The sequence below is a fragment of the Pseudorca crassidens genome, chromosome Y (genome assembly GCF_039906515.1).
Source record: "Pseudorca crassidens isolate mPseCra1 chromosome Y, mPseCra1.hap1, whole genome shotgun sequence".
Taxonomy (NCBI): Eukaryota; Metazoa; Chordata; class Mammalia; order Artiodactyla; family Delphinidae; genus Pseudorca; species Pseudorca crassidens.
Window position 1 is genome coordinate 7,074,605 of NC_090318.1, and position 26,683 is coordinate 7,101,287.

At 49.1% G+C, this 26,683-nt stretch overlaps 1 long non-coding RNA gene across 3 annotated transcripts in view; it reads left to right on the top strand.

Moving 5' to 3' along the window:
* LOC137217808 (uncharacterized) overlaps positions 1-26,683 on the top strand; it is a 66,110-nt gene that overhangs the window by 22,186 nt on the left and 17,241 nt on the right. For 2 of the 3 annotated variants that reach the window (XR_010940263.1, XR_010940261.1), the window contains exons 3-4: positions 23,115-23,314; positions 26,328-26,534. This is a non-coding gene — a long non-coding RNA (uncharacterized lncRNA). The remainder of the gene's footprint in view (positions 1-23,114; positions 23,315-26,327; positions 26,535-26,683) is intronic. The other variant, XR_010940262.1, reaches the window with a different exon arrangement.

Consider the following 26,683-nt stretch of genomic DNA (forward strand, 5'->3'; position numbering starts at 1 on the left):
GCTGACCTTAAGAAAGGGAGATTACCCTCAGTGGGTCTGACCTAGTTAGGGGAGGCCCTAAAGGTGAGAGGGCTTTTCCTGGAAAGAGAGATTTGAAGCCTGAGGGGGAGTCTCTCTACTGGATTAAAAGATGAAGGAAGCCCTGTGGCAAAGACCGTGGGTGGCTTCTGGGAGCCGAAAGCAAGCCCCAGCTGACAGCCCACGGGGAAACCCGGGCCTCAGCTTTACAACTGCATGGAGCCGAATTCCGCCACACCCAGTTGCACCCGGGCAAGGACCACATCTTCGGCCGGGAAGCACAGCTCCACAGCCACGGCCAGGCCAACGCCTCGACAGCAGCCCAGAGAGAGCGGAACGGAGGATGCAGCTGCACGTACCCAGACTCCTGACCTACGTTCCAAGTACGAGCTGATAAACGGCTGTGACCTTAAGCTGCTCAGTGTGCGATGATTTGTGAGGTAGCAATAGAAAACGAATACAGAGTTCAAAACAACAGTAATTCAGTAAGTAGACCACAGAGCTGATTCTCATATTAATGGGGGAAAAGTTTGTATCATGTGGAACCAGACCCCTCCACGCAGTGGCAGGAGGCTTCACCCCTCAGCCTACGACCTGCCTGAAGCTATCGTGAGAGCAGGAGAAGTCTGTAAGGCAAAGAACAAGAGGAGGGAGAAAGCGGGAGAGAAATGTAGGGACGGGGCGGACAAAGGCGTCCACGAGCAATGCCGTGCTTGAGGGCAAACTGGGGAGACGTCAGTGAGTTGGGGAGAAGATACTGAGGACATTTGCCGTTCGTGTGGGATAATTAGCCAGAGAGAGGAGGGGAAAGGCTTTCACAAGTTCTGCTACGCTGGACCATGAATGAAAGCCCCATTTGGGCATTTCCTCAATGCCACGCAGACTTAAGTTACTTTGAGATGAAAACTAGTCCAGTTTCCCCATCCTTGGCTTCCCCCCGCTCTCCTAGCTCCTACCTGGAGGCCTCAGGTCTGGGAAGATTCCCTGAAGAGCCATCAACGCAATTCTACAAGAAAAATGCCCGTCTCCCTCTTGAAGCTCACTGTCCTGTGGCTCCCACCTTCCCTGGTAGCAGCGGAGAGGATGAGGAAGTGGGTGATGATAAGGGAGAGGCGCGTATGTCCGTGCCTTTTGTCAAGCTCCGCAGGAAACGACCACCTTCAAAGGGCACTCCTTGCCCAGACTCTTCCAGTCTCTTTCTCCTGCAGCAGCAGTTCTCAACTGCAGTGGGTTTTTTCCCCCAGGGAACATTCGGCGACGTCCAGAGACACGTTTGGTGGCCACGCCTGGGAAAGGAGGGGTGATCCTGGCATCGAGTGGGAAGAGAGCAGGGGTGCTGCTAGCCGGCCTGCAGTGTGCAGAGCAGCCTCACAACCAAGGCTCATCCAGCCCCAGGTGTCAATTATGCCGAGGCTGAGAGACCCTGACTTACAACCACTGATGGCCAAGGGTTGAAGATCACAGATGCCAGAGAAAGCGATGGAAGCCAAGCATATCTGCTCCCACAGGCGGGTCGCTATGTTTGGTGTATTGGATGTTTGTCTGTGGAAAATCAGAAAACAAAAAGAAAAAAAACCCACCATTATTTCTCAGGTAAAAAAAAATTACTGAAATGCAAACCACATGAGGATAGTTATCTTGTTCAGCTGCCCGCAGAAAAACATACAGCAAGACGCAGGCCAGTTTTGGAACCTCCCATCAAGCTGCCACAGGAGGAGGCGGTTCCTGATACCCGGGAGGCTGCCTTTCCACGCGTGCTGGCGATCCCTGCGCTGCCGGCCTGCCTGTACGCTCGCAGGATGGTTACGAGGCGTCTGCGAGGTAGGCTCGTCCCACGGTAGGGATCGGACACCCAAATGAACGCCGTGAGTTCTGCTTCTGGGAGGTTCCATGGGAAGAACAGATGTCACCGGTGGGGCAGGACTGCCTGAAGACAGAGCACAGAGCTGCTGGCCATCGTTTGGGGGCCCAACCAAGACACCCTGTTTCTCTAAGTGGCTTCGTAGATGAACAGGACGACGGTCGAGGGAGGGGTGAACAGGGCAGGTGGGATTCGTTCTCAGGACTGCTCTTGCCTCCAGCGCTCCGCCCCAAAGGGCCGGCCTCTGGCCTGTCCGTGGCAAGCGCCTCTCAGCAGCGGGACAGCTGTGTTGCGCTCCTGACGAGTTCTCCTGAGCTGGTGCGGTCATGTCCTGCTGAGTCAGAACCCGGGGGGATGTGGGTGTCTGCATCTGAGAGACACCCCGAGGGGCTCAGGGAGACCCACACAGAGACGCAGAGTTAGACTTATTGGGATACGATGGCCGAGGGCTCTTTCTGGAGGGAGACAGAAAGTGAGAGCAGGTGCCATGGTCAGGAGAAACAATTCCCTCTATCAGCCTTTAAATTTTCTGGGCTTTGTTCCGTGCTGCCTTTATGAACGCGTAAACCTTAAGTTTCTATACAGCGGGATTGATGTAAGTGTATCAAGAGGCATATCAGGAAGAATTAATTTCATTTCGTCTTTTCCTTTTGTTGTGACAGAAGCACCCAGCCTGTCGACAGATCCCCAGAAACGTGAGGGCTCCCAGGACACTGATTCATTCCGTATTTACATGCTCCAGTACTTGTAGCCACGGCTCCTTCTGTGGCAGGCTTTTGCATAGCTTAATAATGCTCAGAGCGAAACAGCACGTCCTAAAGTCCAAAAGCAGTCTCTTCCTTAACGCGAGCTCAATGCCCATGATTCCCTAATAACCCTAGAGTAGAAACAACTTTATTTTCAGGAATTTTACTAAAACGGTTCACTGATGATTTGGAGCTCCCATCCGCCACCCGCCACCCTCCCCCCCTTTCAATTCGATGAAACTGAGTATTTACCGAGTTTCTACTACGCGCCAAGCTCTGTGCTAGGCTCTTGGGGTGGAGGTGCGGCCCACAGTTGGATCCAACAGACGTCCCTCCGCTGGCTCCGTTGTGGTGTTTTCTCTGCTGCATTCCAGTAAACTAGCCTGAGCAGAGACACAGTAAAACCCATCTAGGAGGTGAAGACAGACGAAGACACGTGGTTGTTGGGAACAGGAGACAAAGCTAGAAGTAACAGCAACCCTCAGGATTCGTCCTGTGGCTCCCGGTCAGAGGAGGACTCTATATTTGGCTCCAAGCTTCCCAGCAGCCAGTGTGAAGGGAGAAACACGATCACCGTGTACCCACAGTGTGGAAACACGCAGAGCAAATACAGCAGAACAAACACTGCTATTCTCCCTGAAAGAGCGTTCCTTCTCTCCCTTATTCTCCTAACGTGGACTCCCGCCATGGCCTGAGGCTAACAGTGTAGCCGGTAGACACACCGGGGGACAAGGCGCCTGTGAACAGCAGCCAGCAGGTGCAAGGGTGGAGTGTGGACGGGTAGATGGGACCCTCCATAGGGGAACAGAAGAAGGGCACCTGGAAAGACCTGGGGGGACAGAACCCCGAAGGTGGGCCAGATTTCCACAGAGGCAGAAAGAACGGCCTTGCATGCAGTGGGCACAGCCTTGGGCAAAGGCACAGAGTTAGGAGAGGACAAAACGTCTTTTGAAAGAGGCAAGTCGGCCAAGGGTAGCTGGACTTTAAGTCTCATGGAAGCAGATGAGGAAACGTTGGAAAGGGAAAAGCCTGGAGCTAAGACTGTGAAATCTCCTGAAGCTGGACTGAGGGGTAGAGACATTATTGTGTGTGTCGTGGTTGGCCTCGAATGGGGAGACGTGGAAACTTTCTGGCAGCAGCCGGGAGCCCTGGGGTTGGTGCACTGAAAGAAGAGGAGATGGCGAGACCCGATTCACGGCTGGGGAGTCACGGTGTGATGGTGAGGGGGCTGTGAACCGGGCAGTGGACAGAGAAAACAAGGGGGCTCCGAGGACGAGCTTCGGGAAGCTGGCGCTCACTGGCCTCACCAAGGACTCAACCCTCGGCAAGGAGCCTCAGGGGGAACATAGGTGCTCCTCCAAGTTGGCTAGATCAGGAGCCACCGGCTGAGGGTGAGGGGAAAGGGTGGGCTGCAAAGGCTTTGGGCTTTAGAACCTGGGCAACCAGCAGGACTCCTGTAGCATTAACTGGAGTAGGGACGACAGACACAGAATCGATCAGACAGGTTGGAGTCTGAAGAGTTTTTACAATACACAGTTTTTATAACCTCCCGTCTGAGGTTGCCTGAAGGGGCAGAAGGGGTGCTGGAAATGTTCTGCGTCCCGACTGGGACATTGGGTACATAGGTGTCAAAACCCACCCAACAGTACACATGAGAGCTATGCTTCTTACTGCATACTAATTATACCTCCATGCGTTGAGATGTTTAAAATAAAGTTTCCAGCAGACCAACAAAGGTAAAGAGATCTTAGCTCTGCCCTAAAGGAGGTCATACAAGCAAACAGATACAAAAGAGCCCAACAATAAGCAGAAAGGTAAGGTGCTGAATATAAAGGGCAGAGCAGAGTCCTGGCTGGGGTTTGGGGATGGCTTCTCACACGCGGTGATATTTGACCTGGCTTTTGAAGGATAAATATACTCGGAATAAAACTGTCAAAAAAGAAAGGCAGGAATTCTAGTGTGCAGATGACTCATTGCATGATCAACTCAGACACATTTATTGTGGTGCATTTTAAAGTGCTGTACAAACATGCAGAAGTTTATGCCTATAAAGAGACAGCGTCGGGCTTCCCTGGTGGCGCAGTGGTTAAGAAGCTGCCTGCCAATGCAGAGGACACGGGTTCGAGTCCTGGTCCGCGAAGATCCCTCATGCCGTGGTGCAACTAAACCCACGAGCCACAACTACTGAGCCTGCGTGCCACAACTACTGAGCCCGCGAGCCACAACTACTGAGCCCGCGAGCCACAACTACTGAGCCTGTGTGCCACAACTACTAAAGCCCGTGCACCTAGAGCCTGTGCTCCACAACAAGACAAGCCACCACAATGAGCAGCCTGCGCACCGCAACAAAGAGTAGCCCCAGCTCGCCGCAACTAGAGAAAACCCACGCACAGCAACGAAGCCCCAACGCAGCCAAAAATAAAATAAATTAATTTTAAAAAAAGAGAGAGAGAGACAGCTTCAGGCAGTGCAAGAACCTGGGTTTTGGAGGTGGGCCATTCTCGGGTTGAGCCCCAGCTCCACCTTTTATTGGTTGTGTGGCATTGGGCAGGTTCTGTAATCTTTCTGTAAGTGCAGGTGCTCCTTTCCCTACCAGCTAGTAGCAGTGAGAATTAGGGGAGTCAATGAAGTGAAGTGCTTAGTCCATGGTGAGTGTCCATGAACGTAAACTCGTGATCTGATTACCTAGCAAGGGCGTATGCTTAGCATTCAAGTGATTGTTAAAATAACACGCCAGACGATACCCATACAGTTATATGCTTATTTTCAAATACTTCAGGTCTGAATGTTTTAAGTTTGGTTTCTCACCTGTGAACCCCTGAGGACCTCCTGAATTTAACTTAGGACTCTCTGAAGTGTCTTCTATTAAATCCAAACATATAAACGTGCTGAAAATTTATCACAGTGTTGTGTATCTAAAACAGAGAACATTGTAACAGATGTGTGGGGAGTGTGTGTACATCATGTGTGTTATGCTTTGTTTTTTTTTTTTTTCCTCTCCCGTTAAAAGAACACATGCGGAGGTCCCATGTCCTCACTAACGGTGTACGAGACGGAGAATCACACTGCATATTCCAGAGCAGTCCCGCACCCTTGCTGAGTCTTTGAGGGCAAGGAAGTCACAGACAGGAGAATCTGTTGGTTTAAACCATTTCTTCAGAAGCTCTCAAGCTCCTGACTTGTCTGACTGATGATGTGGCCAAGACTGACCTTTCCCCACCCCCATCACTTGAATCAAGGAAACCACCTTGCAGCCTGTCCCTGGACCACTTAGCAATCCCAATTCCAAAGGATGCTTCAAAGGGGACCTTTCTTCCTATGTGTACATAGCATTTCTCACAAGCTATGCCCAACACAGCATATCAGAATGGTCACTGAAGACAGGTAAATGGTGAGAGTGATTCGAGCGATGAATGCTTTTTTAAAGTGTTACATTTAGAACAGTCTGCCTCCCCGGCTGCCAGCATCCTTGCCGAGGCTGTCAGGTTTCCACGTTTGTGGGCTGGCATTGGTTTACTATCTAAGGTATTATAAAAAGCCAATGGGGTTTTCTTATCTTCCTTTTGGGTGTTGGGGGCAGGGCAGGGGGGAGAGCTGGTGTCTTCTCCATTCCATGTTGTCTTTAGTTGATTGCGATGACAAGAACTGTCTTTTAAGTGGAAATCGTGACTATGCCCAGGAGCCGATCAGGGACAGATTTACTTCAATGAAGTGAAGGTCAAATTAAAATGGAAGATGGAAGTTGACAAGCTTACTTGTAAGCAGCACAAATGAATGGATGAGAACTATTTCTGAGTGTGGGAAGTACGTCCTGCAGATGGGAAACGCGTATGTAGGAAAGGAGCTGCTGGCCACACGTCTTGTAGATTGGGAGGCAGTCTGCAGAGGGAGGTATTCTAGGGGGGAGTCATAACATCTTCCAGTGGAGACACTTTACAAGTGTTGCGATTCTGTGACTTAACTGGGGCTTTTAAACCTTCGGTGTCTTCAGCCATAGATAAGCTTTCAGGGTTCCTTATCTATTTCACATCTGTCGTGCGCCAACCACCCAGCACCCAGGGTGCGTGCGGTTCCTTTCACCAGCTCATCTGTGCTCCTGCGGCCGTGTGCTATCAGATTACGGGTTAGAGTTCAGAGTGTTCGCGTTCAAACTTCAGCTCTGCTTTTGAGTACTGGGTGATGTCTCCAGTACTTGGGAAAGGCTGTGTGTTAGTTGCTGCATCATAAGCCCTTCCCTAATTTAGGGAAGTGAAACCACCATAAATATTTATTACATGTCAAAGTTCCTTTGGGTCAGGAATCCAGACGGCGCAGAAGGGACAGCTCGTCCTGGATTCACATTATTTGGCCTTCTGCGGGAGACTTAAAGACTGGAGACCAGAGCATCTAAAGACGGGACGCTGGAGCACCTCCCTCCGACTTGGCCGGTGCATCAGTTCCTCTGCACATGGCCCTCTCCACAGGACGGCTTGAGCATCCTAACAGGGCGGCTGGCTCCCCCAGAGTGAGTGCCCCAGGACTCCAACGAGGGCCCTGAAACGGTTGCTATGACCCAGCCTCCAAAGTCACACACCATCACTTTCTCAGTATTCTGTGGGCCACAGAGCACGGCCACATTCAACGAGAGAGGAGCCGAGGCAACGGTGTGAACCCCAGGAGGTGCGGGTCATCGGGGACTGTCTTGGAGACTTGCTACCACAGGCAGCATAAGCTAGCAAGCAGTGGGGTACAGTGGCAGGATGTGGTGTGTACAGTGCAGTGGTTTAGAGCGCAGTGCTGTGCAACGAAGGCTCTGCGACCACACCGCTGGGGTTCCCGTCCCAGCCTGCCGCTTACTCTGCGGCCTCACGCAGATTGCTTGATCCCTTTGTAACTCAGTGGCCACATATTTAAAATGCGGTAGGCTAGTTTATAGTTTGGAAAAAATTCATTCCCAGCACTGTCTTCTCCCCCAGCCCCTGCAGTGTTCACGAGAGGATAATAATTCCCCACCTCATCAGCCCTGGGCTGGGCTCTGTGAGTTGCTTTGAACTCATGGTGGGCAGAGTGTACCTCCCCATTTCTGGATTTTAGATTCAGCAATGCCCCTTGCTTTGGCCAACGTGAGCAGATATGACAAAAGTAGAGGCCCGAAATGAGTTTGCACGGTTTTGCTTGCCCTCATGCACGTCTCCCATCACTATGGGAAACACACGGTACGGTTAGTCTACTGGCTCCAATACAAAAGGAGATACTTGGAGCAAACCTGAGCCCAAGCTGACCCAGCTGTGCCCAGACTAGATCCACTGACTCTCAGCTGAACTGTGGACAGTGGACACACAAAGGAGATTAAATGATTGATGGGTTAAGCCAAAGACATTTTTGTGGAGATGTTTGTTACACAGCGTTTTTGACACACCAGCTAACCAATACAGGTGGCAATGACAGAACCTATCTCATAGGGTCATGGGGATTATGTGAAATAATATATGTAAAGTGCCTAGAACCCTGCCCGGTGCTGACGCTTGCTCGTAGAACCTTGACTCACCTCTCAGAATGCAGGGTTGTCCCCTGACCCTCTGCAGACCCCCTTTCCCTAGTCCATGCACTCCACTTTGCCCCAGACTTCCTTGTCCTCCACTGCACTCAGCTTCACCCTCTCATGCCTTTCCACACCTTCCCAGGTGTCAAGCAGCTAATCTGACTAATTAATCCATGTTAGTACAATAGTGGGAAGATGTCACCTCCACCTCACTTCCTCCCACCAGCCTGGGAATCAGTGATTTGTTATTTCTGTTTGTTTGTTTTAAACGTTTATTGGAATCAAGGGCTCCTTTTGTCTCCCCAAGAGGAATCAGTCACGGTGAGCAGTGCAGAGGAGGGATGAAGGGATGGGCAGGCTGTCACAGGCTGGGAGGCGGAGGAGGGTTGCTGCAGTATTAGGACAGTTTCTTTGAAGCTGGTGGAGCTTTGAGGCAACCCGACCTGTCTGAGCACACAGGTCCCATTCATGTTACTGCCAAGCTCTCCACCTAGGCTCAGGGCCCAGCATCCCTACCTCTCCATGCAGGTGGTCATTGCTGAAAACGTTCACTGGTCCCGCAAACATCCTCAGAGGAGCAGCAGAGGGTGAAGAGAATGGAAATAGGCGCCTCCAACCTCACGATCAGGGTGGGCGGCAAGGGTGGGATGCTTTACGGGAGACTTGCACGAGGAGGTGGAAGAAAAAGATGAAGCAGGAGGAAAAGAGGATAAAGCTAAGTGGAGAAGAGATCGGGCCAGACGAAGAAGGAGGCAGAAGAAACTCGGGAGAGAGAAATGTATCACTGCAGTGGAGAGAAAGGAAAACAAGAGGAGTGGAGAGGATTAGGTGTGGGCTGCATTTGGAAGCCAGACGACAGTAAAGCATAACTGAATGTGTAGAGACCCAGAGGGAATTTTGATTCCTACAGACTTTCTCAACCAGTCCTAAAAGGGGGAGAAAAATAAAAGATGACGGAGACAGAATTTAACTTAGAAGTTCGTGTGGAAACTAACATGTTCCCGTGGGTCCCACGCATGGGAATCTGCCTTTGTGAGTTATTCCTATAGCATATTTGCCTGGCTTCTTAACCCAAGGATAAAAGACCAAGGTTTTAAAGGGGGATCATGGGTGAATCTTAATGAGGCCGATTGTATCAGCCTGGATTCTTAGTTGTAAACAGTAGGACTTAACTCTGGCTAGTTTAAACAGAAAATGAATTTATTAGGGAATAATAAGGAGTTCACAGAGTCTCCAGGAGGCTGCCTCAGACACGGAGCTGGCAAGGTCAGAAGTGGTGCAAAACAAGACAGAACAGCTCCCGCGAGGACCAGACCGCTGACACAGCTGGAAATAACGGCAGCTCTACCTTGAATAAGAAAGGAGGGTTGGCCGAGACACAGGAAGGAGAAGCCATTTTCAGGCAAGGGATGGCATTGAGCTGTGTCTCAGTGTCCATCCTCCCTTCCTTCTGCTGCAGGAGTTCTCAACCTGGGTGGTTTTACCCACAGGGGACATCTGGCCGTGTCTGGAGACATTTGTCGTGACCGGGGGAAAGCATCCCACTGGCATCTGGTGGGTGGCAGCCAGGGGGGCAGCTAAGCACCTAACAGTGCACAAGGCCCGTGCTCGGCTGGCCTCAGTCTCCAACGGAGTGGCCCACCACAGCGTGGAACCCCACCGAATTCACAGCCTCGGAAAAAATGACAGCTCGACTGCCGGGACCTCAGGGGCCACTCCCACGTTATCGACTCCTCCACAGTTGAATCCGTAAACACTGCGGCTCTCCGATGACAGGGGTCAGCAAAATACAGCTTGCGAGCCAACTCCAGCCCCCTGCCTATTTTTGTACGACTCATGAGCTCTGAGTGATGTTTATATTTTAAGAATGGTTTTTTAAAAATCAGCTGATGGCCTGGGATGGGCTCTTGCCTGCCCGCTCCCCTGCCTCCTGCCCCTTGCTGTATGCCACCTAACACCCCGGCCGTCACGGGCACCTCTCTTCCCTAGCAGGGGCGTGCTCCGCGGCAAGGTTCTGTGGTGGCCGTCCCCATCCCAGGATGGCAGCTCCATGGCACGTTCAGTGGGTAAAGTGGTCAGGGGAGGAGGGAGAAAGTCTCCTACCCACCCTCATCCAGGTGCCTTCTTCCAGCATTTGGAACAGAGACCCTGAAGAATGTGCATCGTACACTGGACTCTATAATTGCATAACGAGCGTCGCCAATAATAGTCATTCATTTCTGTTTACAGAAGGGTGCTCCGGTCTTTCCGCGCCGAGTCCTATAGTTGGTCGTTTTTGTGCTGCGGGAATCACAGGGAAGTACTTCTTTCTTCGGGCTTCTGCGGGCCCGACGTGGTTGCGCCAGGCCGTAGCTGACTGACACTGTGAGGGTCTCTCCACATTTCTTCCCCACTCATGTTCACATACAAAGGAGCGAGTTCCCCCGTGTGTGTAACAAGCCGCCGTGCTGAAGAGTTGAGGCTCCTGGAAGCAGTGCTCAGCAAACGGCACTTGGGAGCCAGTGTATAAATACCCCAGCTCCCTCCTCCTGAGCAGCGAAAGCTCCGAGGTGCCTGAGCTACGCCGTCTCCCTGCAGGTTCCCCGCGCCCCCCCCTGCCCCCCGCCCCGGGGATTGGGCTCCAGCTGCCCACGGTGCTCGCGGGCTTGGTGACGCTCCCCTTATTGGCAACCTTCAGTTCCCTTTCTCATCTCCTCACTCTGCTACAGCTGTCTCCTGGGATTTGCTCACACGTCAACCTGCTTGCACTCAAAGCCTGTCTCAGGGTCCGCTTTTGGGGAAACCCAGATCTGGACAGTTATCCAACTTAGAGCCCCACTGTAGGCATGAAGAAGACTTGGGTCCATTCACGTTTTAAGGTGAGGGCAGTGCAGCAGCAAGACAGAGCATGGGCTTTTTAGCCCTTGGCTGTGGGCATGAGCAGAGAGTTGTCAGCCGCAGTCGAAAGAGAGGGTGCACCAGCACCCAGAGACTGCCGACGGTGAAGTACAGGCCCCACGGCAGATATGATTAACGGTTAATGGTTCTTTTCTGTTTGGTTCATAAATGTAACATGTCAAAGCTAAATCAATTGCTCTACAGCTCAGACACCTGACCCTTCAGAAAACAACATCTTTATGGAAAAAAGAGTGACCAGAGAAGGGAACACATGGGACGCCACATCACAGTCTCAATTACCTGACTCACTGGATCAGACTTCTCAAGCAGAAAAGATTAAATATTGATTCTCAGTGGGGGCAGGGAGAGAACCGTCTTTTATTTCTCCTCCTCTATTCCTGCATCTGCCTCGTTAACCCCTATGTGGAAGGAATATTCAGATCCCCCTACCTGCCCATGACAACGTCCCACCTTTTATAGGGTAAGTGATTTTTGGAAGAACCATTTTACTGAGATTGTTAGCCATTAACTGTCGCTGAAAAAAAGATGATGCCCCGCCCCTTGCAGAGAAAATATAGCTTTACATTAGTGCAAGTGAAATGTGAATGTCGGAATTATTAGCTGTTGCATTAAAACTCAGTGCACACGTGCGAGGTTGAAAAGACTCTCAGCATCTCTCGTAGTCTCGGATGGATTTTTATTATTTTAAACATGATTGCTCCTATTGTACTAGATGGAAAAGTCATTATTACGTATAATAAGTAAATGATAAAAACAAACCAACTAGATTTTAAAAGATACTTCCAAAATCTGCTTCTCATCATCCTTCTAAGCATTCAGGGAGATAATTTCTGTTTTTAACAAGGAAACATAACAGTTCCTTACTGTGACTTCTTAAAATATGAAATAAGCAATGATGGTTCATTTCAGCCATTTTAGTCTTTCTATTCCTTTTGGTTCAGTGATGCTCAAACCCGAATGTACTAAAAATACAGAGCAGATTGCTCTCTTTGAGTTGCGGCATCATCTTAAGCTTCCTGCAACTGTGTTAGCTCCTGGCTTGAATCTCCACAGGGGTTTTCTTGCATATTTGCAGTAATACATCAGGCTTGCTTTCCTGCTACTCACGAGTGCCGAGGAGGACAAACCAGCTAGCTTTTACTGTGAGGAGTGTTTCCACCCCTACTTCACAGGAGAAGCAAAACTGAGAAGGGATCTCTTCTCAAGGCCGAAAGTACAGGGCTGGGGAAGACAGTGCCATTAACTTCTCGCTTCTGCCTTTCGGTCATGCCTGTTTCGGATTCCCACCACCTTGGCCTTCTCTCGGGTGTTACAGCTGATGCTGGCGTGCACGCGTAACTCCTCCTGTACAAGGAGGAAGGTAACTTTCTGCCCCACCAAGACCAGAAGAAGCACCTGCCTGAGCCCAGCCCAAACTGCTGGCCCAAGAACCACGAGCCTAATAAATGGTGCTTGTCTTAAGCCATTAAATTTCGGAGCTGCGTATCAAACAGCAAAAGCTAACCAATACAAATACTTTGAAGGGTTATTTTTTTTTTTAGCTCTAATGAGCATACAAGAGTGATGGTCTGAAAATTATTCAGCTCCTCAAAAACGGCAACATTTTCCGTGGTGAAAAAAATTTAATCTTTAAACACAATTTTTTAAAAAATTAAATGACCATAGAGTAGAAAGCAAAGAATGCCACCAAATATCACCATCTGAAACATGGTCACAGATCCTGTGGGATTAAATTGTTCCATAGATCTAACCACAAAAAAACCCCACAGCTATTTACATATGTCATCTTTTTATTTACAAGTAGCGAGATAACTTGTACATGTTTTAAATGGAAGTCTAGTTTCCATAGTGAAATGCATAAGTCTAAATGTTCAGTTTGATCAGTTTTAATGACACACACACACATGTAACCCAAGCCCCTATCAAAATATAGAACATTTCCATCGTCCAGACAATTCCCTCGTGCCTCTTCCTAGTTAAACCTCTGCCCAGAAGCAACCACTGATCTGCCTTCTGTCCCTAAAAATTAGATCTGTCTTTCCTAGAATGTCATAAATCATGTAGTATGTACTCTTTTATGACCGGCTTCTTTCACTCAGCAAAATGTTTTGGAAATTCATCTTCGTATGTTGGTGCACGTAGCCATAGTTCTTTCCTTTTTAGTGCTGAGTAGTAGTCCATTCCATGGCTAGGCCGCTGCTTATCTACCCATTTTCCTACTGAAAGATGCCTGGGCTGTTTCCAGTTTTTGGTGCCTGGAAATAAAACAGCTATGAACATTTTTTTTTTGGGGGGGGGGCGTGTATTTTGGGTTTTTTTAACATCTTTATTGAGTATAATTGCTTTACAATGGTGTGTTAGCTTCTGCTTTATAACAAAGTGAATCAGCTATACATATACATATATCCCCATATCTCCGCCCTCTTGCATCTCCCTCCGACCCTCCCTATCCCACCCCTCTAGGTGGTCACAAAGCCCCGAGCTGATATCCCTGTGCTATGCGGCTACTTCCCACTAGCTATCTATTTTACATTTGGTAGTGTATATACGTCTATGCCACTCTCTCACTTCATCCCAGCTTACCCTTCCCCCTCCCTGAGTCCTCAAGTCCATTCTCTACATCTGCATCTTTATTCCTGTCCTGCCCCTAGTTTCTTCAGAACTTTTTTTTTTTTTAGATTCCATATATGTGTGTTAGCGTATGGTTTTTGTTTTTCTCTTTCTGACTTCACTCTGTATGACAGACTCTAGGTCCATCCACCTCACTACAAATATCTCAATTTCGTTTCTTTTTAGGGCTGAGTAATATTCCATTGTATGTATGTGCCACATCTTCTTTATCCATTCATCCGATGATGGACACTTAGGTTGCTTCCATGTCCTGGCTATTGTAAATAGTGCTGCAATGGACGTTGTGGTACATGACTCTTTTTGAATTGCGGTTTTCTCAGGGTATATGCCCTGTAGTGGGTTTGCTGGGTCATATGGTAGTTCTATTTTTAGTTTTTGAAGGAACCTCCATACTGTGCTATGAACATTCTTGCACTAGGCTGTTGTAGACATACCTTTTAATTTATCTTAGGTAGCTACCTATGAGTAAAGTTGCTAGGCATAGAACTGATACGTTCTAAACTTCTTAACAAAATGCCAGTCGTTTTTCCGAAGCACTTGTGTTATTTTAAATTCCCACCATCACTGTGTGCGAATTCTGGTGGTTCAACATCCTTGCCCTCCTTCAGTGTGGTCAATAACTGAGCCATACCAGGACATGGCATTTCACTGCAGCCCAAATAACTTCTTTTTTATTTATTTATTTATTTTTGGCTGTGTTGGGTCTTTGTTGCTGCACGCCGGCTTTCTCTAGTTGCGGCGAGCGGGGGCTACCCTTGCTTGCGGTGCGCGGGCTTCTCATCGCGGTGGCTTCTCTTGTTACGGAGCACGGGTTCTAGGCACGCGGGCTTCAGTAGTTGCGGCAGGCGGGCTCAGTAGTTGTGGCTCATGGGCTGAGTTGCTCCGCGGCCTGTGGGATCTTCCCGGACCAGGGCTCGAACCCTTGTCCCCTGCGTTGACAGGCGGATTCTTAACCACTGGGCCCCCAGGGAAGCCCCCAAATAACTTCTTTTTAAAAGTTTCCTTTGCAGGCAAATGTTGAACAACACTTGTTTCGCTAAACAATAATGATTTTGGCTAACTAATTTGTATCACAGAGGCAGCTTGTTCAAGTACCCCATCGTAAGGTTAAGAGCCACTGGGACATGTGATGATAATGAATAAATTGAAATGATGTGGGAGAGGGGATTGAAGACCAGAAACCAGGCCACTACTATCCAGGATTAAACGTGTCCAGCCCCTTAACCATCTTTGACGGTCTTGAGTTTGTCATGGGTGATGGTTGGAATTTAATCCATTCAGATATTTATTAAGCCTTAATTCTGCACTGAGGATTGAGTATAAGGTCATGAACAGGACAGAGGTTACCCCAGCCTTCATGGAGGATACTGTTCAATATTTAGTGGGTGAAAGTCGCCAACTAGAAAGGAACTTCAGGACAGTGCAGTGAGGACCGTGGTCAGAAAGCACCTATCTAGGACTTGAGGGCTTCGTAGAGAACATCTAGGAGGGTGAACTGCCGAAGCAGGTGGCAAGGCGGGAGGGTTCCAGGCTGAGTCATGAGCCTGTAGGACAGATGAGAGAGAGTGGTGAGAATGAGCATGGTAAGCGAAGGATACCACGTGTGGAGCAGAACAGGGAGGCAGGGACCAGATCTTGAAAAGCTTGTCATGTCAAAAATGGGCATGTTACTCGCAGGACAACGGGAAGCCATTTTTTTTGGATTTATGAAGGGACGTGAGTGGAGATGTAAAATGGTGTGGCCGCAGTGGAAAATGTTTTGATGGTTCCTCGGTAAGTTAAATATGAAATTCTCATATGACCCAGCAATTCTTCTCCTGGGTATGTACCCCAAAGAACTGAACACAGGCGCTCAAACAAGCATGTGCACACAAAGGTTCACAGCAACACTATTTACAGTAGCCCCAAATTGGAAACACCCCAAATGTCCACCAACAGGTGAATGGATAACTGAAGTGTGGTATTATAATGGAATATTATTCCAGTATAAAAAAAGAGTGAAGAACTGATACATGCTACAGTGTGGATGAACCTTGGAAATACTGTGCTAAGTCAAAGAAGCCAGACAAAAGCATATTGTGTGATTCCACTTAACTGAACTACCCAGATGTGGCAACTCCAAAGAGACAGAAAGCGAGTACGTGGTTGCCAGGGGCTTCGGGTTGGGGGGGAATGGGGAGAGGCTGCTCAGGGGGTGCAGAGCTGCCTTTGGGGGTGATGGAGGTGTTCTGGAACTAGAGAGCTGAAGGTGGCACAACATCATGCATGTACTGGTGTCACTAGCCGTCAGTTTTGTTACGCGTGCATCACCACGGTTTCTTTGAGAGGGCGTGTGGTACCATGCAGTTTGTTTTGGGAAGATCAGTGTGACTGTGAATAGGGGGTGACAAGACTGGAGTTGGGGAGACCAGGTAAGATCTTTTAATTCAGGAGGAAAATGAGAGTGCGGGAGTAGTGAGTGATGGGAGGAAAGCAACAGGCGGTGGTCATACCGGAAAGAAGTCGAGGCATGGTGACGAGCGTCTGGGGATGAGGAAAGGCAGGGGAGGCGAAGATGAAGCCCCAGGTCATCGGGGCAAAAGCATCTCAGAAATTATTCTGCTCTTTTCACACTTCTCTCGCTTTTAATAATACACCTGCATGGCTTGCTATTGGAGACAATATAGAGTTTGCATTGTAAATATTTCCCTTTTTTCCATAGCTGTGTTTATCCCAAAGCATGCCAGCTTTCTGCTGATGGAGACAGGGCCTAAGTCCCTCTGGAGAGACAGGCATCAACCAGTTCAAAAAGCTAGACTGCCCTTCAGGCATCTTACCCGTTTCTAAGGCCATGCTGACCCGGATCGAGCTTTTCCGGTTCCACAAGTGGTTAGGATTGTCATTTCTAGTTCAAACGATACATACAGAGAAAACTGTAGTTTATCTGATAAACTCATCACTGAAAGATAAAATTTATCTTGGGGAAACAGTCATTATAACGATAACATCAACCAAAGAGCCCAGCTATTTACTACATGCTAGGGACCATGGCCACTGCTTTACATCTCCGAGTGTGCATGGCCTCTCATCCTCTGCCCCCCACCCCCCCCACCTCCCTGCCCAAGAACCGAGGTCCTCATCTCAAATAATCCCCAGTCAGGGATTATCCGCGGTTCTTGCTTCCTGTCTCTACTTCTCCTCCCTCCGTCCCCTTGATAAGGTGAGAGGAGACCCTGTTCAAACCCGAAGATCCAGTGTCAAGTCCTAACACAGCTGTTGTAAACTCAGGAGAGACAGAGGGCTTCAACGGCCTTCTGAACCAGGAGTCGGCAGACTTGTCTGCAAGGGGCCAGAGAATAGGTATTTTAGACTTTGCCTTCCATTCGGTCTCTGTCACAACCACTCAACACTGCCATTGAGGCTGAAAGCAGTCAGAGACACTCTGTTCATGAACGGGAGTGGGTGCGTGCCAATAAAACCTTACTTGCAAAAATCGTACACCTTACTTGACCCGTGGGCTACAGTTTGCCAGCCCTTGTTGTAAACTGAGGGTTTGCGATCACGTTTTCGTTTTACTCACCTATAGTTGGCCTGGGCCTCCCTGCGAGAAATAATCCAGGAGTGATGAGTGGGCTGCCAGGGAAGGGACTGTGGGCTTCAGTTGAAAGCAAAATCTCTGCTTTATGCCCCAGCAGGATCACTGACCATTACTATCCTTTCACCATTAGGTGCTCAGATATTGTTGAGATAATGGCCTAGTTAGAGGCTGCTTGGTTATGTTCCAGTCAGCAATGCCTGGCCCTCCCACCAAGCAAAGCGGGGAAGAGGAAAACCAACCAACTAATTAATTCTTTGGTCCCCAGCAATTATGCAGGCCAGGACTAGTGAATTATTTAAAACTGAAAATTAATTATTCAGTGAGAGTTCCCAAGACGCATCTCTGGCCACACCGTCAGAGAGAAGAAAGCGGGGCATGCTACCACTTTAGAATTCAGATGCAATAGAGCGAGCGTCTGAACTTGCTGCTGCTGGGTCGGGGAGGAAGGAGCCACGGAGGCTGCGACAGGTGTGAGGTCGGGCACAGTCAGCCCCACAGTGGACCGCGTGCTTCAGAAGAGGGAGGGTGCAGACAGAAAACGCAGAAACGATCTGAACGTGGGCTTCCCTGGTGGCGCGGTGGTTAAGAATCCGCCTGCCAATGCAGGGGAAACGGGTTCGAGCCCTCGTCCGGGAAGATGCCACATGCCGTGGAGCAACTAAGCCCGTGCGCCACAACTACTGAGCCTGTGCTCCACAACTACTGAAGCCCACGCACCTAGAGCCCGTGCTCCGCAACGAAAGAAGCCACCGCAATGAGAAGCCCTCGCACCACAACGAACAGTAGCCCCCGCTCGCTGAATCTAGAGAAAGACCACGCTCAGCAGCAAAGACCCGAAGCAGCCAAAGATTAATTAATTAATTAATTTTTTTAAAAAAGAAAAAACGATCTTAACGCGAATGCCCCTACCCATTAGCAGACCGAGACTGAATAATTGTGTGTTCGGCTTGTGTCTTTCTCTGTAATTGTGGATTCATAGAGAAAATGTGATTTTTAGACAAAGCTACTTGAGGCACTCGCTTCTTTTAATATTGCCGGCTAAGTATTGTTACTTGCCTGATAAGAAGCTGGAAGGCGCAGAACACGTGATCCATTCCAGGCAAACTCGTCACCAGGTGTGTGAATGAACTAATCCAGCAGATCTCACGGAGGATTTCCTAGGAGCCAATATTTTTTCCACCAAATAACTTGTATTTTGAGCTAATTATAGATTCACAGGAGGGTGCAAGAATAATGCAAAGGAGTCTCTTGTTCCCATCACCCTTTTTTCCCCAATGGCAGCATCTTGCATAAAACCATGGCAGGTTATCAAAGCTAGGAAATCGACAAAGCCACAATACGATGAACTAGCCTACAGTCCTTACTCGGATTTCACATTTTTTTGTGCCACTCATGAAATGGGTGTGTCATTGTGTGTAACTGTATGAAGTTGTACCGCTTTTAGATTTGTATGACACCGCCACTCTCAAGACACAGAACTCTTCCATCGCCACGAGGGAAATCCCCATGTCATCTCTTTACTCTCACATCCCCCTTCTTCCCCAGCCCCTGGCAGCCAACGATCTGGTTTCCATCTCTATACTGTTGTTATATTGAGGAAGTCCTGCAATGCAGTCATAAAATATGTGACCTTTTGAGATTGGCTTTGTACAGTCTGCATAATTCCCTGGAGATTCTTCCAAGTTGTTGTGCGTATCAATAAATAGTATGTCTGCACTGAAGGGCGTCCAGACTGATACCAGTTTTGGGCGCTTACGTATTTGGCGGCTGTGGGCCAGTGTCTGTGTGAACCTCAGTTTTCATTTCTCTGTGATCAATGCCCAGGGGTGACTGCTGCTGTCCAGATTTGCAGAGCGGGATCCAGCAAACATTGAATGATTTTACGTTTGTCCCCCTATTCCAGTTCCAGAGCAAACCATGTGTGTGCACCATGGTTCCTGACGAGATGTACCGTTAGCCCCCAAAGGCATGGAACACCCTGGCTTCAGTGACTGTTATTCAGTCTCTTCTGTTTATGCAAGCAATCTAGATTAGAAATAAGTTTTTCCTATGGGGCGAGGAGGGGCTGAAGACAAACTTTCTCTGCAAACCGAGCAGGACCCTCTGGGTCCTTCCTGGGACAGACCCCTCCCCCAAATTCATTCACTCTGTAGCTCCTCTCTGAAGTACCTGGATAACAGGGCTTGATGCACATTCCTGAGTTGTATTACAGATGCTAAGCCCCCACCAAATGGAAGAGCTAGCTGCTTGGCTACTAGGCCTACTAGAGCCTAAGGATTGATCGTGTTAACCCACGTGGCACGCCCTGTTACCTCACCATCAGCCAATCCGGGAACTGGGTACAAGCTGATCGCACACCCTGCCACCTGCCTCCCTCACCTGGGCTTTAAAAACGCTTTTCTGAAACCCATTTGGGAATTCGGGCTTTTTGAGCAGTAGCTGCCCTGGACTCCTTGTACGGTGCCTGCAATGAAGGCTGCACATTCCTTCACCACAGCCGCTGGTCAATAGACTGGCTTTACTGTGCGCAGGCGATGGGACCCACGCTTGGTTCCGTAAGAGCTGGTTCAAGATCTGGCTTTAAGAAAGCAAAAGAGGGACTTCCCTGGCAGTCCAGTGGTTAAGACTCCACACTCCCAATGCAGGGGGCACAGGTTCAGTCCCTTGCTGGGGAACTAAGATTCCACAGGCCGTGCAACGCGGCCAAAAAAGAAAAAGAAAGCAAAAGAAAAAGAGTCTCTAAGAGATATCTGTCAAGGGCCGAAGAAGTCTAGAAAACAGTGCAGGCTTTCACGCGGCAGGCTCATGTGAACAAGATCTCCTCCCAGACGTGGATAATGTACCGCAGGGTCCCGTGGGATTCCTTTGCAGCACCTGCTGGAAGTAAGCATCGCTCAAGAAAACCCACATTTGTATGGGGAGCAGTGTTTCCTTGCCAGTTTCTCCACCTTGGACTCGGATCTGAGACTTGAGGCTTGGGAACAGGACATCTGTTAAGACTGGCCCAACGGCCCCCCAACCCCCCCCTCCCCAAGTCACATTTGCTTTGGGTCATTTTGAAACCAGCTCCTCTTTGATGATGAGTAGGTAGAAAAAAAAAGCAGGTACTACCCACAAGGTTAATTTTTCACTACGTCTTGTTTGCATTGTTGGTTTCCATTGCCCACAGTAGAAATGAAGCAGTGATTTTTATGCTCCGGGGGAAAAACAATGTTGAGTAAGAAGGCTAGTTTCAGTGACTTGCTTCTGGCCGGAAGGAGAGAGTGTCCCACGCTCCTGGAGAAGGGGGAAGAGGACCAGCCTCCCCCACCAAAGTCTGGCAAGGGGGCCCTGCTTAGGCAGGGCGCGGCCAGAGCAGCACACCCCAGTCTCCACTTCCCAACCCAGGTGGGCAGAGACTTACTGAGGGCCCTGTTTTCATCGCCATTCAGGCCCAATCTCATTCCTTCCCCAGAAAGCAGAGAGCAAGGACTCTGTGTACCGCTGCCGCCTCGCCGACGGTCCGCTGTGAAATCCAAGTAGCGCGAACACTTTCTCTGAACGTGTAGCTGGGGGAAAAGATGATGCAGTTAGGTAGAGCAGTAGCTGCCGTGAACAACACGTTTTCTTGAGTTGATGAACTAAGTAGGAGAGAAAAGAGGTCCCTTGGTGTGTCTTCCCCATTTCTGTGTCTATTTTCAGATCCAAACTGTTTCCTGTTAAAATATGCATGCCAACATTTTATTTTTAACAAATGCTAGCCAAAGTACGCATCAGTGTCTTCTCCTCAGTCTCTAAAATTGGGTACGATGGCCTAAATAGCTGGGGAGTAGCAGGAGGAGGAAAGATTCTGAGAAGAATGCAGACAGGAGGAGCTGAGTGGATGGAAAGGAGAATCTCGCTGTCTTGGTGGCGAGGGGCAGACTCCTGGGTCAGCCTCCAAGTGGAGAGGACAGGAGTGAGCGGAGGGCTGGGCGGACTCACTTAGGATGCTCTTAACCCACTGGCTTGGGAAATTTGTTTGCAAGGGTAGCTTTTTTTTTTTTTTTGGCTGCGTTGGGTCTTCGTTGCTGCACACGGGCTTTCTCTAGCTGTGACGAGCCGGGGCTACTCTTCGTTGCAGTGCACGGCCTTCTCATTGTGGTGGCTTCTCTTGTCGCGGAGCACGGGCTCTAGGCGTGCGGGCTTCAGTAGTTGTGGCTCGTGGGCTCTAGAGCGCAGGCTCAGTAGTTGTGGCGCACGGGCTTAGCTGCTCCGTGACATGTGGGATCTTCCCGGACCAGGGCTTGAACCCTTGTCCCCTGCATTGGTAGGTGGATTCTTAACCACTGCGCCACCAGGGAAGCCCAAGGGTAGCATACTTTTGAAACTTGCTCCTTTATGTTGTATGAGGAAAATCACACCATAAAGACTCAAATTCTGGTGACACTTCATTTCATACAAGGAAGCTCAGCTGGCAAGGAATCTCCTTGTACTTGAAAAAAAAAAAAGTATTAAATCAAACTAAAGCTTGCATGTAATTCAGTCAGAACGACTAACTCTCAATGCCCCGCTCCATCTCTCCTCACCCCCATCCCATTCACCCACCCCAAGCAACAACTTTCCATTCCTACCTGTTTCTTCTAGAATTTCTCTCCATATTTCTAAGTACTGATAATATGCACCTGCTGTTATTTCTTGATTTCTTCATTTCAGTCAACTTCTATGATGGTACCTGGGGATTTGGCTGGTTCAACCACCCCAGTTTAACTCCCTCCAGCCCCTCAACTTAGATGTTATGATTTTTGTTTAAATAGTCTTTGTATTGGGCTTCCCTGGTGGCGCAGTGGTTGAGAATCCGCCTGCCAATGCAGGGGACACGGGTTCGAGCCCTGGTCCGGGAAGATCCCACATGCCGCGGAGCAACTGGGCCCGTGAGCCACAAATACTGAGCCTGCGCGTCTGGAGCCTTTGCTCCGCAACAAGAGAGGCCGCGACAGTGAGAGGCCCGCGCACCGCGATGAAGAGTGGCCCCCGCTTACCGCAACTAGAGAAAGCCCTCGCACAGAAACGAAGACCCAACACAGACAAAAATAAATAAATAAATAATTTTTCTTTAAAAAAAGTCTTTGGGGGCTTCCCTGGTGGTGCAGTGGTTGAGAGTCTGCCTGCCGATGCAGGGGACGCGGGTTCGTGCCCCGGTCCAGGAAGATCCCACATGCCGCGGAGCGGCTGGGCTTGTGAACCATGGCCGCTGAGCCTGCGCGTCCGGAGCCTGTGCTCCGCAACGGGAGAGGCCACAACAGTGAGAGGCCCGCCTACCGCAAAAAAAAAAAAAAAAAAAGTCTTTGTATTACTTTTTTGTAAATGTATTTATTTATTTATTTTTGGCTGCATTCAGTCTTCGTTGCTGCATGTGGGCTTTCGCTAGTTGCGGTGCGCGGGGGCTACTCTTTGTTGCGGTGCGCGGGCTTCTCATTGTGGTGGCTTCTCTTGTTGTGGAGCATGGGCTCTAGGCATGTGGGCTTCAGTAGCTGTGGCACACGGGCTCAGTAGTTGTGGCGCCCGGGCTTAGCTGCTCCGCGGCATGTGGGATCTTCCCGTACCAGGGCTCGAACCCATGTCCCCTGCGTTGGGGACCACTGCACCGTGAGGGAAGTCCCTAGTCTTTGTATTATTATGGCTTCCTATGTTCTCTGCTAATCCAAGTGACAAGCTATGATTACATTTCCTTTCTTGTTGAGCTCTGAATATTTTCTGGAATTAAAACCTGTCGCATGCCATTGCTTAGTTTTCTAGGGATGTATGCCAGTTTTTCCTACGTGCTTTGCACTGTCCACTGATGACTCCCCCAAATGCTCAGACACATTAAGTAACCTAACTGTCCTCGTTTTCCCCATGCAGAGACCGCCCCTTCTCCTGCCTGCTCTGCAACGCACTGATTTGATCTGGAAACCAGCACACGGCTTGTGCTCAAACACCCCACCCTCTCGCCTGCACTGGCTCTCGCCTCCTGGTCTCCTTGTGTTCCCCGTTCTCGGTTTACTACTTCGTGTTTCAGAAACACATTCTCCAGGAGCTTCCAAAGAGAGTGTGCAGGTGAGGTGCGTACCGTTGCTGTCTTTGCAGTAGGCGGAACCTGCTCCCTCGACCCCCTGGTTCTACCTGAGGGAGAGCCCCCTGGTTCTACCTGCATTGGAAACGTCCTCAGAATGTTCTCTGCTTTCCTTCTGCTCCTACTGCCCTAAGGATCCTACTGCCCTTGGACTCTTGTTCAGCCTCATCAGAGATGACTTGTTTTCCTCCGCAGAACCTTTTCACCCCTAGAAATAGAACAGGTGTCCCAAAGTCAGTGGTCTAATAGCTGCAATTTAAAAGGTGAAAAAGAAAGATGTGACGTTAATTTTAAGAATATATTTTATTTATCCAGTATATCAAAAATGTAATGGTTTCAACCTGTAATCAATATAAAAATGATCAATGAGAGGTTTCACCTTGGGGAAGTCTTTGAAATCAGGTGTGTATAGCACACTCACAGCCCACTTGATTCGGACCTGATACGTCCAGTCAGCCCAGTGCTCAAGTATTTGGGTGAATAAGAGGGTCTTTGTGGATACAAAGCTGGCCAGCCTTCCTGGTAGGTGGCCATCTCACAACAGGTCATGTCACTGCCCCAGGGCTTCTCTAGCCTCTGCCCCAGGGCCCGACATCCGAGATGTGTTCTTGGAGTCCTGGAGGATTGTTCAGGTTTGCAACGTTTTCTGTGAAAGAGCCAACAATTCCTGGAAGAAGTGACTCTTCGGGCCTTACTGGGTAACAGGCATAAGGGAAACTGGGTACACGGCCAGCAGAGGGCCAGCCCCTGCCCAGTGGGTCTCAGGTTGGATGGCGGGCAGAAGGGCGGAGGGCAGGAGGAAGGAATACAGGACAGGGCTACTCTCCTTCCCCTTCTCTCTCTGTCTCCCTCTCTCTCTCTCCTCTTCCTCCCCCAGTCCCCATGACAGTCAAGACCCAGAGGTGCCCACCAGGGTGGCAAAAGATTCCGCACTTGTATCTGTCATCTTCAAACTACAGAAGAGAGCAAGCCTCCTGCTTTGCTTGTCAAACGTTTACATCATTTACATAGCGCTTATTCTCAGCCTGCCACTGTTCTAAACCCTTCTGCAAATATGCCCTCATTTAATCCTCATAACAGCCCTGTCCCCATTCTAAGGATGGGAATGCCGAGGCCCAGAGAGGGTCAGTGTATGGTTGAGGTGTGTCCCCAGGCAGTGGCTCCACACTCCAAGCTCTCAGCCACTGCTGGTGGCTCCCCGTCTCCATGGGGTTTCTGCACAGTTAGGCGGAGCGCAGGAAGTGTTTGGGTGTTTCGCCATGAAATGGTCTGCTCTGGAAACAAAGCCTGTGGGCTTTGAACTGAATTTTGCAGAATGGGTTTAAATCCAGAGCCGAGGCGGCGCTCCGAGCGAGTGCTGAGTTCCACGTGCTCCCTGGGGCTTCCATGCTGACCCTTTCCGGTTTCACCGAGTCTGGTCCCCTCATCCACCCTCACTGCCGGAGAGAGCCAGCTAGAGACAGAGGGCATGGCTCACCGGCTAGTCGTACCTTTGAATATGAAACTCCCACTTAAGCACGTTCCAGCCGGGTTAGGCTCCCTACTGTTTCCAACGATGACCGTTTACTCTACCTTTCCTTTCTGCCTTAGTCAACTTTCCGACTTCCAGAGTTTTCAACATGTTGGTGAGCCTCAAATCCCCTGTATGTGTCCTGCTAGGAACCAGCAAGCTCATAATTAATAAGATCTAATAAATTTGGGCTCCAATAATTTGCCTTATGTGATGGTTTTGACAGAAGCTGGGCCAGAGTGAACCTCCACTCTGTGAAGAAAAGGCTGGCTAATCACTGTAATCGAGTAAACATTGCAGAGACTGGATTCATCTGTTTTTCAGATCATGGAGCTATGATGCTTGTTTACGCCTGTATAACAGCCACATGCTATTTCATACATGTAGTAATAATAGCTGGTCTTTTGTTTTCAGGACCATTGTCTAGCTATCACGTCCTTGGGTAATGCAAGCATCCTGCCTTTTATTTTATTTTTTTTTTTTTGGCTGTGTTGTTACATCTGTGTTTGCCCAGTCGTGGTTTCCCCTGAGGCTCTTGCAGTCACACGGACCTGGGAATGTATAATTATGATCTCACCTCTTAAAATCCTACGCGTCTTGCACTCCAACAGTTCAGAGCTATTGGAGCTCTTACTTCAGAAGCAACCCTAGGTGGAGAGACTGCTAAAAGAGAAAAAAGGTTTTCTGAATCAACAAGCAAAACCTTGCTGGAAATTTCCTAAAGATAGCATCGACAGGATACATAAATATTCCAAACTCGGAAGCAGAGACTTGTGAGATAAAGCCTCCAGTTTTGGGAGACAGTGAAGGGTCAGGGATATATATTCTAGTCTGAGAAAAAGAAGTGGAAATTGCAAATCTGTACATGAGCTGTGAGGAGCTCGTATGCTGGTGGCAACGCAATTACCTTTGAATTAATCGTCAGGAAAATGAATGAATACAGGAATGTGGCTTTTGAGGTTTAATATGATTTTTCAGTAATAACTACGTAGGAATAATTAACTAATTCAGGACAAGTGTCTTCAAAAGTCTATTAAAATATAGCTCCGGTAAATTAAATGGTACCATCTGCTCGTGCTTCTCTCTTTAACACAACTAATAAATTGTTTTTCATGCATGTAATAAATATTAGATAACTTGAAATTGGGTTTTCCCTTATTGTGGTGTGATATTTTTAGCATGTGACCTTGGATATTCCAGAAATATTCCTGGGTTCTACCATGGTAATTAGTACTTAATTTCACTGCGATAGTTTTCCCCATGCTCCCGAAAAAGTGCACGCTAATTATGAATCATCCTCATTTGTTCATCAAGGCAAGCCCTCCAAGGACATCCTTAAGATGACAATTTATTAACATAAACCAGGCTATTCTATGTTCTTAAAATAATAAAGCCCTTCAAATATTTTACGTTCGGAACTTACCTGTGAATTTATGGCAACCTCCCAAATAATCAGACTCACTGTCATTTGGTTCCTGACCCATCCTTTCAGAATGAGCACAGGCGCTGCCATCGGGAACCGCAAAGTGCGTGGGATGAACGTCTCCCAGCAAGAGATGGAAGCTCTCATGTCTGTTTGCTCCCTGCCCTGCACCCAGATGGCTGAGACATAACCCGCCTCGGCACCCGGCACACAGCGAGGCCTGGCAAAGGTGGGCAGCAAAGCCTTGGCTGGAAGCCCCTCCCCCCAACCCAGAGGGTAAGTCCCTTGGGGTGGGATCCATCTCCCTCCACTCCTTTCGCTGGAGCATCCCAGCACCTGGGACAGGAGCTGCCCTCAGGGTCAGCTGCGTGGATGTGTAAATACCTGTTTGCAGGATTGGCACCTACATTCTGTACCCCAGTACC